Genomic DNA, 17,095 nt, shown 5'->3' on the forward strand with positions numbered 1-17,095 from the left:
ACAAAACACGTAAAACAAACATTTGAGGAAGACCTGGGAGATGCTATTGACGAGGATGAATGGATACAGATAAAGTGCCTTCAGAAAGTATCCAAACCCCTTGACTTTTTCCACATTTTGTCACGTTACAGTCTTATCCTAAAATTGATCAAATTAATAAAAATCTTCAGCAATCTACATACCATACCCCATAATGACCAAGCAAAAACAGGGTTTTAGAAATGTTTACTAATTTATTAAATATAAAAAACAGAAACACCTTATTTACATAAGTATTCAGACCCTTTGCTATGAGACTCGAAATTGAGCTCATGTGCATCCTGTTTCCATTGATCATCCTTGAGATGTTTCTACAACTTGATTGGAGTCCACCTGTTGTAAATTCAATTGATTGGACATGATTTGGAAAGGCACACACCCGTCTATATAAGGTCAAACCATGAGGTTGAAGGAATTGTCTATAGAGCGCCGAAACATGATTGTGTCGAGGCACAGATCTGGGGAAGGGTACCAAAACATTTCCACAGAATTAAAGCCCCAAGAACACAGTGGCCTCCATCATTCTTAAATGGAAGAAGTTTGGAACCACCAAGGCTCTTCCTAGAGCTGGCTGGCCAGACAAACTGAGCAATTGGGGGAGAAGGACCATTGTCAAGGAGGTGAACAAGAACCTGATGGTCACCCTGACAGAGCTCTAGAGATTCTCTGTGGAGATGAAATAACTTTCCAGAAGGACAACCATCTCTGTAGCACTCCATCAATCAGGCATTTATGGTAGAGCAGCCAGACGGAAGACCCTCCTCAGTAAAAGGTACATGACAGCCCGCTTGGAGTTTGCCAAAAGGCACCTAAACACTCTCAGAACATGAGAAACAAGATTCTCTGTTCTAATGAAACAAATATTGAACTCTTTGGCCTGAATGCCAAGTGTCACGTCTGGAGGAAACCTGGCACCATCCCTACAGTGAAGCATGATGGTGGCAGAATCATGCTGTGGGGATGTTTTTCAGTGTCAGGGACTGAGAGACTAGTCAGGATTAAGGCAAAGATGAACAGAACAAAATACAGAGAGATCATTGATGAAAACCTGCTCCAGAGCTTTCATAACCTCAGACTGGGTCCAACAGGACAACAACCCTAAGCACACAGCCAAGGCAATGCAGGAGTGGCTTCGGGACAAGTCTCTGAATGTCCTTGAGTGGCCCAGCTAGATCCAGGACTTAAACCTGATCAAACTTCTCTGGAGAGACCTAAAAATAGCTGTGCAGCAATGCTCCCCATCCAACCTGCCAGAGCTTGAGAGGATCTGCAGAGAAGAATGGGAAAAACTCCCCAAATGCAGGTGTGCCAAGCTTGTAGCGTCATACCCAAGAAAACTTGAGGCTGTAATCGCTGCCAAAGGTGCTCCAACAAAGTACTGAATAAAGGGTCTGAATACTTATGCAAATGTGATATTTCCATTAGAATATATATATTAGCAAAAATGATTAAAAACCTGTTTTTGCTTTATCATTCTGGGGCATTGTGTGTAGATTGATGATGGGGGGAAACAATTTAATCAATTTTAGAATAAGGCAGTAACATATCAACATGTGGAAAAAGTCACTCCATGTTATAATGCCCAGTCATGTTCATATAATCTCAGACATAAATTGCTGCAGTTTAAGACCATCCATAGAACATGCTATATGCCAGTGAAACAGAATATCATGCACTCAGAAATGGTATTATTCTGTTGGATGTGTAAAGGAAAAAAGGGGACATTTTTGGATGGGTAAGTCATATTGAACAGAGAGATTTATGTCTGAATGCAGGCATACATTTAAGATGTAAAATATACCACACTCCCATTCCATGAATTAAACTTTGAATTTCCAGCGCCATCACCCAATGTCACAGGACACCATCACCCACTTACCTCAAAGTGCATCAATTTACTCTGTCCCTATGCCCAATTTACCCATACCTGAGGTAAGTTCTGCCAGAAGACCACTTTTTTGGGACAAGCTATGTTGTCAAAACTGTTGTGTTGACATGAATTTAGATTATTTCCAGGGATACACAACATACTGAAATATATGTGGATGTCTTTGTTCGAAAAAAATTAGTCAATTTACCCCATTCTCCCCTACAGTATGAATGAGCCTTGTAAAACAGGCTGACTGGATTGCAATGAATTTGCTTTCCTCTAGTAAGATGCCAAATCAAAGAGGATTACTATTGGTCAAAACGCTGTCGATAAGCATCCCATTGATAATTTCTTCAGCAAATAAAATAAGAGTATTTTAACAATTAGACATGACAGGTGTTTTAGGGTTAAATAAATGATTTCTTATAGGTAACAAATATGTGTCTTGTACTCTACTTCAACTGATTTGAGTTCTGGGAAATGCAGTCTTTGCCCTGGACAGGTAGGCTCATGGTCATCACAGACTCTTAGAACAATGTAACACTATTTTCTGTCACATTAGTCCTACATGGATTGTTGTAACCTAGGAACTCTACCACCTGTACAGTTCCTCATACAGTGGAATTCAACATTTTTCAGAGGGGACCCAATTTCTTTCGCCCAAATTTTTAGCCCAACCCATATCTAATGACACAACAATATAATCGGTATATTTGGATTTTCACATCAACAAATAACCTTAAATTCATTACATTTTCATCTCTCTAAGATAACCAATACTTACATATCAATACATGGGCGGCAGGTAGCCTAGCGGTTATTGTTGGGCCAGTAATCAAAAGGTCGCCTGTTTGAATACCCGAGCCGACAAGCTGAAAAATCTGTCAATGTGCCATTGAGCAAGGCACTTAACCCTAATATGCTCCAGGGGCACCATACTACTATGGCTGACCCTGTAAAAACAACACATTTCACAGCAGCTATCCGGTGTGTGATAATAAAGCATTATTTTATTGTATTTTTCCATTTTCTTTCTCTATAATGTTCTTAATAACGTATATGTATATTATCCCATAAAATAGTCTGTACTCTTCATTTAAAAAAGGGGGTTGCGACCCTGAACTTGAATAACATTGCTCTAGAGGATTAATTATTTTTGATGGTCCAGATTATAATTGTCTGTAGTGGGGTGGGGTGAGGGGGGAGAGTGTGATTTTAAGCGGTCTCCATTAGTACCATTATTAAGTTTGCAGGGGCGCAGATGCTGAAACACTTACAGTTGAAGTCGGAAGTCAGAAGTTTACATACACATACTGTAGGTTGGAGTCATTAAAACTTGTTTTTCAACCACTCCACACATTTCTTGTTAACAAACTATAGTTTTGGCAAGTCAGTTAGGACATCAACTTTGTGCATGACACAAGTCATTTTCCCAGCAATTGTTTACAGACAGATTATTTCACTTATAACTCACTGTATCACAATTCCAGTGAGTCAGAAGTTTACATACACTATGTTGACTGTGCCTTTAAACAGCTTGGAAAATTCCAGAAAATTATGTCATGGGTTTAGAAGCTTCTGATCACATCATTTGAGTCAATTGGAGGTGTACCTGTGGATGTATTTCAGGGCCTACCTTCAAACTCAGTGACTCTTTGCTTGACATCATGGGAAAATCAAAATAAATCAGCCTAGACCTCCATAAATGGTAGACCTCCACAAGTCTGATTCATCCTTGGGAGCAATTTTCAAACGCCTGAAGGTACCACATTCGTCTGTACAAACAATAGTATGCAAGTATAAACACTATGGAACCATGCAGCCGTGGTACCGCTCAGGAAGGAGACGCGTTCTGTCTCCTAGAGATGAACGTACTTTGGTGCAAAAAGTACAAATCCATCCCAGAACAACAGCAAAGGACATTGTGAAGATGCTGGAGGAAACAGGTACAAAAGTATCTATGTCCACAGTAAAACGAGTCCTATATCGACATAACCTGAAAGGTCGCTCAGCAAGGAAGAAGCCACTACTCCAGAACCGCCATAAAAAAAGCCAGACTACGGTTTGCAACTGCACATGGGGACAAAGATCATACTTTTTGGAGAAATGTCCTCTGGTCTGATGAAGCAAAAATAGAACTGTTTGGCCATAATGACCATCGTTATGTTTGGAGGAAAAAGGGGGATGCTTGCAAGCTGAAGAACACCATCCCAACCGTAAAGCACGGGGGTGACAGCATCATGTTGCGGGGGTGCTTTGCTGGAGGATGGACTAGTGCACTTCACAAAATAGATGGCATCATGAGGAGGAAAAGTATGTGGATATATTGAAGCAACATCTCAAGACATCAGTCAGGAAGTTAAAGCTTGGTCGCAAATGGGTCTTCCAAATGGACAATGACCCCAAGCACACTTCCAAAGTTGTGGCAAAATGGCTTAAGGACAACAAAGTCAAGGTATTGGAGTTAGAGGTCGACCGATTATGATTTTTCAATGCCGATACCGATTGTTGGAGGACCACAAAAAAGCCAATACCGATTAATCGGCGGATTTTCTACATTTATTTGTAATAATGACAATTACAACAATACTGAATGAACACTTATTTGAACTTAATATAATACATCAATAAAATCAATATTGCCTCAAATAAATAATGAAACATGTTCAATTTGGGATAAATAATGGCAAAACAATGTGTTGGAGAAGAAAGTAAAAGTGCAATATGTGCCATGTAAGAAAGCTAACGTTTAAGTTCCTTGCTCAGAACATGAGAACATATGAAAGCTGGTGGTTCCTTTTAACTTGAGTCTTCAATATTCCCAGGTAAGAAGTTTTAGGTTGTAGTTATTATAGGAATTATAGGACTATTTCTCTCTACCATTTATATTTCATCAACCTTTGACTATTGGATGTTCTTATAGACACTTTGGTATTGCCAGTGTAACAGTACAGCTTCTGTCCCTCTCCTCGCTCCTCCTTGGGCTCGAACCAGGAACACAACGACAACAGCCACCCTCGAAGCAGCGTTACCCATGCAGAGCAAGGGGAATAACTACTCCAAGTCTCAGAGCGAGTGACGTTTGACACGCTATTAGCGCGCATCCCGCTAACTAGCTAGCCATTTCACATCGGTTACACGAGTCTAATCTCGGGAGTTGATAGGCTTGAAGTCATGAACAGCGCAATGCTTGACGCACAACGAAGAGCTGCTGGCAAAACGCATGAAAGTGCTGTTTGAAGGAATGCTTACGAGCCTGCTGCTGCCTACCACCGCTCAGTCAGACTGCTCTATCAAATCATAGACTTAGTTATAACATAATTACACACATAAATATTAATATGGTCGAATCCGGAAACTATCATCTCGAAAACAAGACGTTTATTCTTTCAGTGAAATACGGAACCGTAGGGGTGTCATCCATTAGTCTAAATATTCCTGTTACATTGCACAACCTTCAATGTTATGTTATAATTGCGTAAAATTCTGGCAAATTAATTACGGTCTTTGTTAGGAAGAAATGGTCTTCACATAGTTCGCAATGAGCCAGGCGGCCTAAACTGCTGCATATACCCTGACTCTGCTTGCACAGAACGCAAGAGAAGTGACACAATTTTCCTAGTTAAAAGAAAGTCATGTTATCAGGCAATATTAACTAAATATGCAGGTTTAAAAATATATACTTGTGTATTGATTTTAAGAAAGGCATTGATGTTTAAGGTACACATTGGTGCAACGACAGTGCTTTTTTTCGCGAATGCGCTTGTTAAATCACCTCGGTCGATTTTCTGGTCTGATGAAACCAAGATTTAACTCTTTGGCCTGAATGCCAAGTGTCACGTCTTGAGAAAACCTGGCACCATCCCTACGGTGAAGCATAGTGGTGACACGCATCATGCTGTGGGGATGTTTTTCAGCGGCAGGGACTGGGAGACTAGTCAGGATCGAGGGAAAGATGAATGGATCAAAGTACAGAGAGATCCTTGATGAAAACCTGCTTCAGAGCACTCAGGACCTCAGGACCTCACCTTCCAACAGGACAATGACCCTAACCACACAGCCAATTATTTGCAGGAGTGGCTTCGGGACAAGTCTCTGAATGTCCTTGAGTGGCCCAGTCAGATCCCTGACTTGAACCGGATTGAAAATCTCTGGAGAAACCTTATTATATTTGTGGGGTATTATGGGGTATTGTGTTAGACTAGCCAGCTAGTTATTTTGTTCCAACAGACCTTGTTTTGTGAAAAATTTGCCTGATGTAGATCGCCCAGATTTAGATTGCTCAGTGCAGTAACAAATTAGAAGGTCAGAGACCTGACAGTGTGGTGCCAGGATAACAACAGCTCCCTCAATGTGATCAAGACAAAATAGTACATCACTTGGGCCAAGCTTCCTGCCATCCAGGACCTCTATACCAGGTGGTGTCACACTGTTGGGTGAAGAGATTGAATGCCAATTAAATGCTCAGAGAAAATGCAGTTTCCCTCAAGCAATACAATGTGGCACTGATGCCCTGATAAACAAAATGTCTATTTGTTTTCCCATGTACATCACATTGATAGTCCTAGTAGCTGTGTGATATCTGGCTGCATCATGGGAATGTTTTAAAGAGATTATGGTGTAAAGAAAATAGGGAGAGGACAGTGTTGTTGCTATCTGGACTCTACAAACCCCTCTCTGGGAGACCATCTGGTGGAGCTCTTCTATAGGCTGTCACATGGCCTGACAAGCCCTGCATGGCAATCTACGGCCCAGCGTTAATATGGGCTTAACGCTCTATATAAAGAATGTATGAGAGGGAAATTTGCCTGTTTTAAATCTCCTCCAGTCATCCAGGCAATCACTCTTCTCAAAGGGAGCAACCACAGCAGCCAGCAATCACTGGTGAAATGAGGCACACAACACTTACAGGTGAAATGTCACCTAACTGGAGTTGGAACTATGGGATGTTTTTACTGTCAGTGGCACCCATGAGGCTACATTTGATTATTACTCTGATGTTTGAAAGATGATGCTGGATTAAGGCCTGTCCTTTTTCAGAACAAAAACAAGTCTGTGTCAAATAAGGAGCACTACAGCATCAAATCAATATTTCACGGTGTTACATCCATTTTTTTTGCAATATGACTTTACATGCATTTTGAATGCACTGAATTTGAAATATTGTTATGCTGTACTGCTCTATTACTCCCCTATATGACAGCACTGAGGGTATTCTGTCATGCACCATCATGTACAGTGGGGAGAACAAGTATTTGATACACTGCCAATTTTGCAGGTTTTCCTACTTACAAAGCATGTAGAGGTCTGTAATATTTATCATAGTTACACTTAAATTGTAAGAGACGGAATCTAAAACAAACATCCAGAAAATAACATTGTATGATTTGTAAGTAATTAATTAGCATTTTATTGCATGACATCAGTATTTGATACATCAGAAAAGCAGAACTTAACTTTTGGTACATAAACCTTTGTTTGCAATTACAGAGATCACACGTTTCCTGTAGTTCTTGACCTGGTTTGCACACACTGCAGCAGGGATTTTGGCCCACTCCGCCATACAGACCTTCTCCAGATCCTTCAGGTTTTGGGGCTGTCGCTGGACAATACGGACTTTCAGCTTCCTTCAAAGATTTTCTATTGGGTTCAGGTCTGGAGACTGGCTAGGCCACTCCAGGACCTTGAGATGCTTCTTACGGAGCCACTCCTTAGTTGCCCTGGCTGTGTGTTTCGGGTCGTTGTCATGCTGGAAGACCCAGCCACGACCCATCTTCAATGCTCTTACTGAGGGAAGGAGATTGTTGGCCAAGATCTCGCGATACATTGCCCCATCCATCCTCCCCTCAATACGATGCAGTCGTCCTGTCCCCTTTGCAGAAAAGCAACCCCAAAGAATGATGTTTCCACCTCCATGCTTCACAGTTGGGATGGTGTTCTTGGGGTTGTACTCATCCTTCTTCTTCCTCCAAACACGGCGAGTGGAGTTTAGACATAAAGCTCTATTTTTGTCTCATCAGACCACATGACCTTCTCCCATTCCTCCTCTGGATCATATGCAGATGGTCATTGGCAAACTTCAGACGGGCCTGGACATGCGCTGGCTTGAGCAGGGGGACCTTGCATGCGCTGCAGGATTTTAATCCATGACGGCGTAGTGTGTTACTAATGGTTTTCTTTGAGACTGTGGTCCCTGCTCTCTTCAGGTCATTGACCAGGTCCTGTAGTTCTGGGCTGATCCCTCACCTTCCTCATGATCATTGATGCCCCATTGATGCCCCACTAGGTGAGTTCTTTCATGGAGCCCCAGAACGAGGGTGATTGACCATCTTGAACTCCTTCCATTTTCTAATAATTGCGCCAACAGTTGTTGCCTTCTCACCAAGCTGCTTGCCTATTGTCCTGTAGCCCATCCCAGCCTTGTGCAGGTCTACAATTTTATCCCTGATGTCCTTACACAGCTCTCTGGTCTTGGCCATTGTGGAGAGGCTGGAGTCTGTTTGATTGAGTGTGTGGACAGGTGTCTTTCATACAGGTAACGAATTCAAACAGGTGCAGTTAATACAGGTAATGAGCGGAGAACAGGAGGGCGGCAGTGTAGCCTAGTGGTTAGAGTGTTGGACTAGTAAGGTTGCGAGTTCAAACCCCCGAGCTGACAAGGTACAAATCTGTCGTTCTGCCCCTGAACAGGCAGTTAACCCACTGTTCCCAGGCCGTCATTGAAAATAAGAATATGTTCTTAACTGACTTGCCTGGTTAAATAAAGGTAAAAATAAAATACAAATTTTAAGAAAAACTAACAGGTCTGTGAGAGCCGGAATTCTTACTGGTTGGTAGGTGATCAAATACTTATGTCATGCAATAAAATGCAAATTAATTACTTAACAATCATACAATGTGATTTTCTGGATGTTTGTTTTAGATTCCGTCTCTCACAGTTGAAGTGTACCTATGATAAAAATTACAGACCTCTACATGCTTTGTAAGTAGGAAAACCTGCAAAATCGGCAGTGTATCAAATACTGGTTCTCCCCACTGTAAGTCCAAGAAAGACATGAAAATTACAATCTACTGGTATAGACTTGTCTCTTTCATCTGCTCATACACATGTGCTCTGTTCAGATATGGCTACAACATCACTACGGACAGCACCTGCAACAAGGTGACACACACTGACTTGTGTAATTAGACATCAGAAAATCTCATAAGGATCAGTGAGGATCAAAAACACAATTGAATGAGTTTCTATTCCTGTCCATGGCGACAGGGTCAAAACATGCCCTGACCTCTTGCACCCTAGCCCACCGACAGATTCCCTGCACTCCCTTTACATAGTGCACTAATATCTCTATACCAGAACTCCATCAAAACAATGCCTTGTGATAATAAAACTGATAAATACAATGGCTGGCATCCCAAATGTTCTTAACAGGTTGCTTCAAAATACTACTTTGATCAAATAATGTTGATTTGGATTGGTTGATTGATTGATTGATTGATTGGATGGTTGGTTGGTCGGATGTTTAAACTTTATACCCTTGGTAAAACACCTATAGACCATTTGAATACACTGCAGACGGATTATCTAATCTCCAGTGTAATTACAGTAGAGTAACAGGCAATTGTCACTCTGTGTAATGGGCTGTAGCGTCTGAACGATTACTCATACATGAAAGATCATCGCTGGCGGACACATCTGTCTGTTGCAGCATGGCTACTGTTTCTCACTCAAGCTCCTGAAGCACTCCTTTTGGAAATATAGGACTACAAGCTTTATATTGGGGCGGCAGGGTAGCCTAGTGGTTAGAGCATTGGACTAGTAACCAAAAGGTTGCAAGTTCAAATCCCTGAGCTGACAAGGTACAAAATCTGTCGTTCTGCCCCTGAACAGGCAGTTAACCCACTGTTCCTAGGCCGCCATTGAAAATAAGAATTTGTTCTTAACTGACTTGCCTAGTAAAATAAAGGTTTAAAAAAAGCATATTGCATAGGCCTGTATCACACTCAGACATACAGTAGCATCAGCCCAGCACTAATTCAGGATGGCGTTACACAAAAAGCCCGGACCACTTTCTCCCCTGTCTGAACACCTACACAACACCAGTGGAGCTCTGGCCAAAAGGCTGGGAAACAGAAATGTATGAGAGAAGAAGAAATTGGAAAAGAGTAGGGTAGACAGGAAGTTAGAGACCTGTGTGTTCTTTCAGACACATGTCATTCAATGTGTTGAAAACAACCTTTTTTTTAATCATGCACAACAGTATCAATTTGTCAATGGTGACTTAAGAGCACCTACTACTCGTATCATTGAGGGTCCTCGAACATCAATGTATTGATTGCACACTGCCATCTCCTCTTGTTGTGGTTAAATCATTTTGATCAAAAGGGTCTTTGCATCTCAGTAAGTGCTACTCAGAAAAGATAGCATCTACTCATTTTACTCATGTGAATCATATAAACATGACACTACTATGAATATGTGGCTGTTTATGTTATTTCTTCCGTGAGTAGCTAAGTGCAAAGGATGGGAGTGCGGGAGAACTTTAGTCTTTGTAGAAGAGGATATATAACGCAGCTTTTATTGCAGCTTTTCTCTGCAGCTTTTATTGCAGCCTTTCAGCCGAAAGTGACCCAGACGACGCAACACAAGGTGAGAGAGGGAGGGAAGGAAGGAGGGAGGGAGAGAGGGATGGAGGAGGAATATAAATGAGACTCCAGTGAAGGAAAAGTACTGGAGGGATGCGCTGACGCAGATGCAGAATGTGCCGGTGCACGTGAGAGGAAGTGTGTGAGGAGGAACACAAAACGAAAAGAAAAAACATAGGGCTGGTAGTGAACGAGAGCACTTTAAATAGAATAACAAATGTGAGGATCCAGACAACTGAAGGTGAATGGTTGTGTCAGGAAAGGGGTGGAAACGTGTGGGGCTGAATCCCAGGAGGAACGCTCTGACGTCAGCTAAGGAGAGGCGTTAAATAAAGAGATTTCAGGAGAAATAGAGAACTGAAGACAAGAGGAGAGACAGGTACTTTGCAATCTATTATAAGACAAGTGACATAGAGGAGAGAGATTCTACTGGAGGTAATGATAATGGGGTGATGAGAATGAAAATAGAGGGAGAGAGAAAGGGAAGATGAGGGCAAGATCTGAAGAAAAAGTCAGGACAGAATGACTTAAAACGTTACAAAGATAGACAATGACTGATGATACATTGAAAAAAGAAAGGATGAAGGAAAGGATTTGTGGGAATCACTGGGAATGAGAAGGTAGACCACTAAGGCTGGTACCCAAGCAGCTCTAAACTGTATGGGACTGGTGGGTCACATGCTAAATAGAGAGGGCAGCAGCACAGCTGTGCCAACAGTCCCACAGGTCCCCAGGGCAGCTGGCACAGAGGAATCACTGCAACCCAAATACAACCCAATGTTCACTGACATTATCTTACTGATTGGATGCAGCAAATTACATTGAGATGACTCAGATATGAGGTGGGCTAATTGTTGGGGCTCAGATGCAGACCATTCAGATGGGTTAATTCAGTCCTTTATTTTTATTCTCGCAAGTGGGGAAATGTGAAGCTCTGTTACACAAACTTAAATGTGATCAATCATTAATTCTCATGCCTGAATGAAACCTAATTTTGGGGTGTTACAGGAACTTCACAGCTTGAACTTTGGTGACCGGTTTGGACCATGGGGAGGTGACTGTAGACCAGATTCTCAATGAAGGATGAGTGTCCTACAAAACCGTGACACTTCTACCGCAGTGTACCATGGGATGCTATAACTTGGCTCTGTCATCTGAACAATGTTTGGCTGCCCTTTTTTTTGTCTCTGGGGTTGCGTTTGGGAACCGGCCTTCCCTACGGCAGAGCGTGTCAGCTGCATGTGAGAAATAAGAAAGGAGCATTCGTAGGAGAAGGTATATCCACTTTGATTGGCGAGTCACAAGAGAGCGTTGGTGGCAAGCACACCTCCCATCCACCATCCACGCTCACGCAACCTGCCTAGGGGAAGGGGAGGAGAAAGAAGAGGCAGGCATGGTTGGAAAAAGGGAGGAGATGAAGGGGAGGAAGCATGGAGAGGAGGGGGCATCCATATGTTATCACTTTGCAAACTGCTTTACCCATGCAGAGCAACTTTATACAGATAAAGGCTCTCAACATAAATGTACACAGTTGGTTGCGTTCTGAGAACAACTTTGTATAAGAGATGCCCACCAGAAAATGCCCAGTCTCTCATCCATCACTTAGTGCTGAGTAGTTCAGGGGATAAATAATAAGTTATTATTCTATTCTATCATATTCTATTATCATTTTGTGGTCTCATGGGAAACCTGTAACTTGAAAGGGAGATTATGCTATGTGGCATTTAATAACAACCAAAGAGAAGAGGAAAACCAACATTATTTGCCACAGGTTCAGGCTCAGGAGCAAGGGTGTTGGTTTTATAATGCATCTTCCACCAGCAGCAGCATACCACCCAGCAGGGTGGTTAAACGGGTGTCCTGACTCTCTGTAATCATTAAAAATCCCATGGCACTAATTGTGATCTGGCCCCATTCCATCATGGCCACCTAAATTGGCATATATCATACCTTCTTCACCTGTTAGCTGGTGAGTGTTAGGGCACAAAATTGGTTGTGATTTTCCTGTGTTGTTATGATATTTCCAAACCACGAGGACAAAATAACACTGAAATTGTGAAAATGATGACAATGCCCTTTTTGTATAATAGCTGTTTGGAAAAGAAATCCTGAAATTTCAGCCTGTTCATGTGGGATAGAGCTTTTGGCCCAGATCATGACATCACAATCTAATCTAAATATATTAACAGTTGTATCAACACACCCATATGTTCAGACAGCATTTCAATGGCAAAAGGAGGTTCAGGGAAATACATTATTAAAAAGTATATTTGGAGTTATTTTCATGAATTAAACAAATGATTTATAGTGGTTCTGTAGCTCAGTTGGTAGAGCATGGCGCTTGTAATGCCAGTGATTTAGAATGTTATGACATATGGTGCATATTATTATTATTATATTATTATTTATTAGATATATGGTGATTATTTATTAAAACGACTGCATGGGGGTTTTAAGAGGAATGAGTTGCAGAAGAGAGACAACTAAACCCAAATACCTATACTTGGATCCTAAATAGTAGGCCGTTTGAATCAGTTCGCTGAACCTGATTGAAAAAGATAATCGTATTTTCACACCCACGTGTGTTCGACAACAGAAGATAATCAGAATAGAGGACACACTCGACAAAAATGTCATGTAAGGGAACGGCAGGGAACAAGCACGATTCCGCATTCAATGACAGCTCAGTATGGATGAGTAGTATGTTGATATCAGTTGCTTAATGCATAGGTTTGTACTTAACAGTACATTCTAAATAGTATGAAATACGATTAGTACACAGTAGTTTAAGAAAGTAGTAGGGAAGTCATATTTCGGCCACAGCCGCTGTCTGTGGTATGATCTTGAGGTTGTTGTGGTAAATTATGTCAGAAGCCATCTCTGGGAAAGTGTGTCATGGCAGGCCAGATATTGAAATAAAATGTACACTGGATACCTACTACCAGATTGTTACTGAATACCAAATCCCATGCCACCAGACTGCATGTGCTTCTAGGCAGGGGCGCAACTTTGGTTTTAGAAGTGGGTGGGATATAATTATTTTTTTATTTATCCAGTCAGATAAACACTCCAAACAGCTTACCTGACCGCTCAGAGGCATCTGCATGGTCCTAAAGCACAACAGGCCTCATTCCAATGATAAAACTGGGGGGGACAAAAAATGCAATTTCAGAATGCCAGTGAGTGTTGCGCCTCTAGGTATCCAGCACAGGCATAGGGTGTATTGTAGGCTACTTTCGACAAAGGTTGTGTTTCTCTGCATAAAATGAGTGGTTCTATAGGTCACTTGTACAAACATGAAATCAATTTAACTTAGATAGAAAGTAAGATATTGTTAGAATACCCAGTAGTAGATGAAACAGCCGTGGTAAAGAGGCATTGCTGATGAAGATAATAAAGATGATTTTATATGCAGTCATGTGGCAAGGGAAGGACAAAATAATCTATTGGGTCAGAATGAAAAATGGCCCAATGACACTCTCTACCTCCTCTACCCCGTGGTTTTAAAGAATAGTCTGCTGGAAGGCGCATGATTTATGGTCACCTGTGCATCAGTTGGCTGGAGCCACAGAGAAGTGTCGCCTGTGTCTCGATGTCTCAATAAACATTGACCACTGCTCTTCCAATAAATGGACCATGTGATGTCTGGGATTTTTTCCATAATGTCAAGAAGGGATTAACAAATAACAGTCCTATGTGATTAAGGGGTTGCCTATTATTGTTGGTTCGTAGAATATACTAATATCAAAATGTATTATAGCCTAGAATACATACATTTTAAACTGGTCATAATTATTTTGCCTACAATGAACACATGTATCTCGTCATCAATTATCTGTGTTTTATTGCATATGTCTCCATAGGTGCTGACAATGCTATTTTTATGAATTGAATTGCCATGAATTTTATCAATCAGAAAAGCATGGTAGTAAGTGACGCAACATATGCGTCAGACAAATACCAAATATTTCTTGACCGTTCTATTTCCAAAGATTTTAGGGGGACTCGGTTTAATACATTCACCCTAACTCCAGATAAATAAATACAAAATACACCTTGGACCACAGGGCGTTCATTTAATTGTCTTCTCCAAATTAAGCACAGGCTTCCTATGTTAAACGCCAGGGTTATTAGATTACTATTATTAGCATGGTGATAATTTGACAATGTGATCATGTACACTCTTGCGTCACTATGCACTCGCCTGCTCCGCCACCCTGCTTGCATGTCAATTGTCAGCCAAAACTGCACGTGATTCGTTCCCTCTCATCCTCTCGCGCTCATACACTGGGTACCACCAGACGAGGTCGAAATTGGCACGGAGCATATCTATTTGCCCCATGCTGGTATGTTCGAATTGTTTTTACATTGTAAACACTGGATATAGGTTATTTCTTCGAAATATTTAAGGTGAGTAATGCGTTATTGACTTGACATGTTTATACAATCGCCAGGTCCCTGGCGACATCCATCTGTCCAGATGTACCCATCATTAGTCACTAGGCTCGTACGTGTCTCACCTTGTCCATTTGTTTTAATTATTGTTGACATTTGTTTTTAATTTGTTTTAGCTGTATATCAGAGCTGTTCAATAGGGACTGCTTTGCGATACTAAACTATTGGAGAAACAAAGAAGGGACAATTGTTGGAGCGATTTTGCCCCTGTATTGTAATGATAGCAAGGAGTGATTTTTAGTGACACTTGAGAAAACTATTGCTAAGGAACTTACAGGGATGAACTTGTGTGATCTCATCATGTTTATTATGTGGGGTGAGAGTTGTCCTGGATGATGACATGAAATAGTCATGCTGTCATGAATCACTGGGTTGTGTGACCTTGAGTGCTATTTTTTACAATCGTCTGGCCAATAATTGTAAGATAATTGCTTACTCAATGGAATAATAGTATATTTGCATAATTTGTTTTAGTTTAAAATGCCAAGCAGACAGAATGACTGATGTTCAGTCCCGGTCTATTGTCGTAGATGTGAGGGATGACAGGTGTTGGAGCGCTGATCAGATTGATCACCTTTTAGAGCGCTTTCCTATCTGCACTTGGCTGTCGCTTGAGCTTTGTTTTACGACCACAACCTTCAAGTCTCCAGGGCAGTATTTCAGATTGTAGAGTTAGTTGTAGGTGTTGTGATTGAACTTGTTTAATTCTGTTAAAGGGACCTTATTGTGGAATTAAAACATCCATGCCTTGGGAGAAAATGTAGTGGAATTTTTATTGTTTATAATCCAAATTAAATTGCCTTCATAGGCTATATTGATCCCCATCCGCTAACAAGCATTCTAAAAGACACACACACACACACACACACACACACACACACACACACACACACACACACACACACACACACACACACACACACACACACACACACACACACACACAGATATCTCCTACAATACATAACCCTTTTTTCCCTCTCTCTCTCGTGTGTCTATAATTTTCTCACTCATCATTATTCACAATTCATTCAGGATTATCTGTAATCATGGTAGCATTCCTATTAATGTAGAAGTATTTAGAAACATATTATTATATATTTTTTGGTATTTTTGTTTTGTATTTTACCTTAATTTTATCCCCAATTTCGATCTTGTCTCATCTCTGCAACACCCCAACTGCTCCGGAGGCGAAGATAGCGTTATGCATCCTCCGAAACATGACCCGCCAAACCGCGCTTCTTAAAACCTCTTTGGGCTAGGAGTCTCGCTAGCAGGACAACATCCGGTGAAACTGGAGGGCGCGCAATTCAAACAAATAATTGTAAACATTATGGATATTAAACATTTATGTTCATACAAGTGTCTTACATAGGTTGAAAGAGTAAATTATTGTTAATCTAACTGCACTGTCCGATTTACAGTAGGCTTTACAGAGAAAGCATGCCATGCGATTGTTTGAGGACAGCACCTCACATCAAAATATTTTTATACTATAATATTTTTATACTGGCACAGGTTTCATAAATTCACAAATAGAGATTAAATATTCACTTCCTTTTTGAAAATCTTCCTCTCTTCCTTTGTTAAAACAAGTTAAAATACGTTTCTATTGACTCCTCAGATACCCTAACATGTAATCAAACTATAATATTTCATACAGAAAGAAGTATGTTCAATAGGGAAACAATATTAGCAGGTGCATCTCCTCTTCATCGTGCGCACATACACACATTTCCTAGACTCTGTCCCTGTCCTAAAACTCATTATTCTTACTCGTTTTGGAAGAAACAAGCTTGAAACCTTGAACATTGAGTGCTGACACCCAGTGGAAGCCATAGGAATTGCATTTTCTCTAGATTTAATAATTTCCCTATACTTTCCATAGGAAGAGCGTGGACTCTCAAAAAAATAATCTGTTTGGTTTTTCTTTGGATTTTCTCCTCACATATCTATTGTGTCATAGTCTCCTACATTATTTTAACATTTCTACAAACTGCAAATTGTCTTCTTTCCAATGGTACCAATTATATGCATATCCTGGCTTCAGGGCTTGAGCAACAGGCAGTTTACTTTGGGCATGTC

At 41.0% G+C, this 17,095-nt stretch overlaps 1 protein-coding gene across 3 annotated transcripts in view; it reads left to right on the forward strand.

The window, feature by feature from the left end:
* Positions 1-14,788: 14,788 nt before the first annotated feature.
* Positions 14,789-17,095, forward strand: part of LOC124004352 (sodium-dependent neutral amino acid transporter SLC6A17-like) — a 29,434-nt gene continuing 27,127 nt past the window's right edge. The window contains exon 1 of one of the 3 annotated variants that reach the window (XM_046313191.1): positions 14,789-14,901. The gene's annotated coding sequence lies outside the window, so the exon portion shown is untranslated. Of the gene's footprint in view, positions 14,966-17,095 lie in introns of all 3 variants that reach the window. The other 2 variants (XM_046313192.1, XM_046313190.1) reach the window with 2 other exon arrangements.

This window comes from Oncorhynchus gorbuscha, linkage group LG18 (genome assembly GCF_021184085.1).
Source record: "Oncorhynchus gorbuscha isolate QuinsamMale2020 ecotype Even-year linkage group LG18, OgorEven_v1.0, whole genome shotgun sequence".
Lineage (NCBI taxonomy): Eukaryota > Metazoa > Chordata > Actinopteri > Salmoniformes > Salmonidae > Oncorhynchus > Oncorhynchus gorbuscha.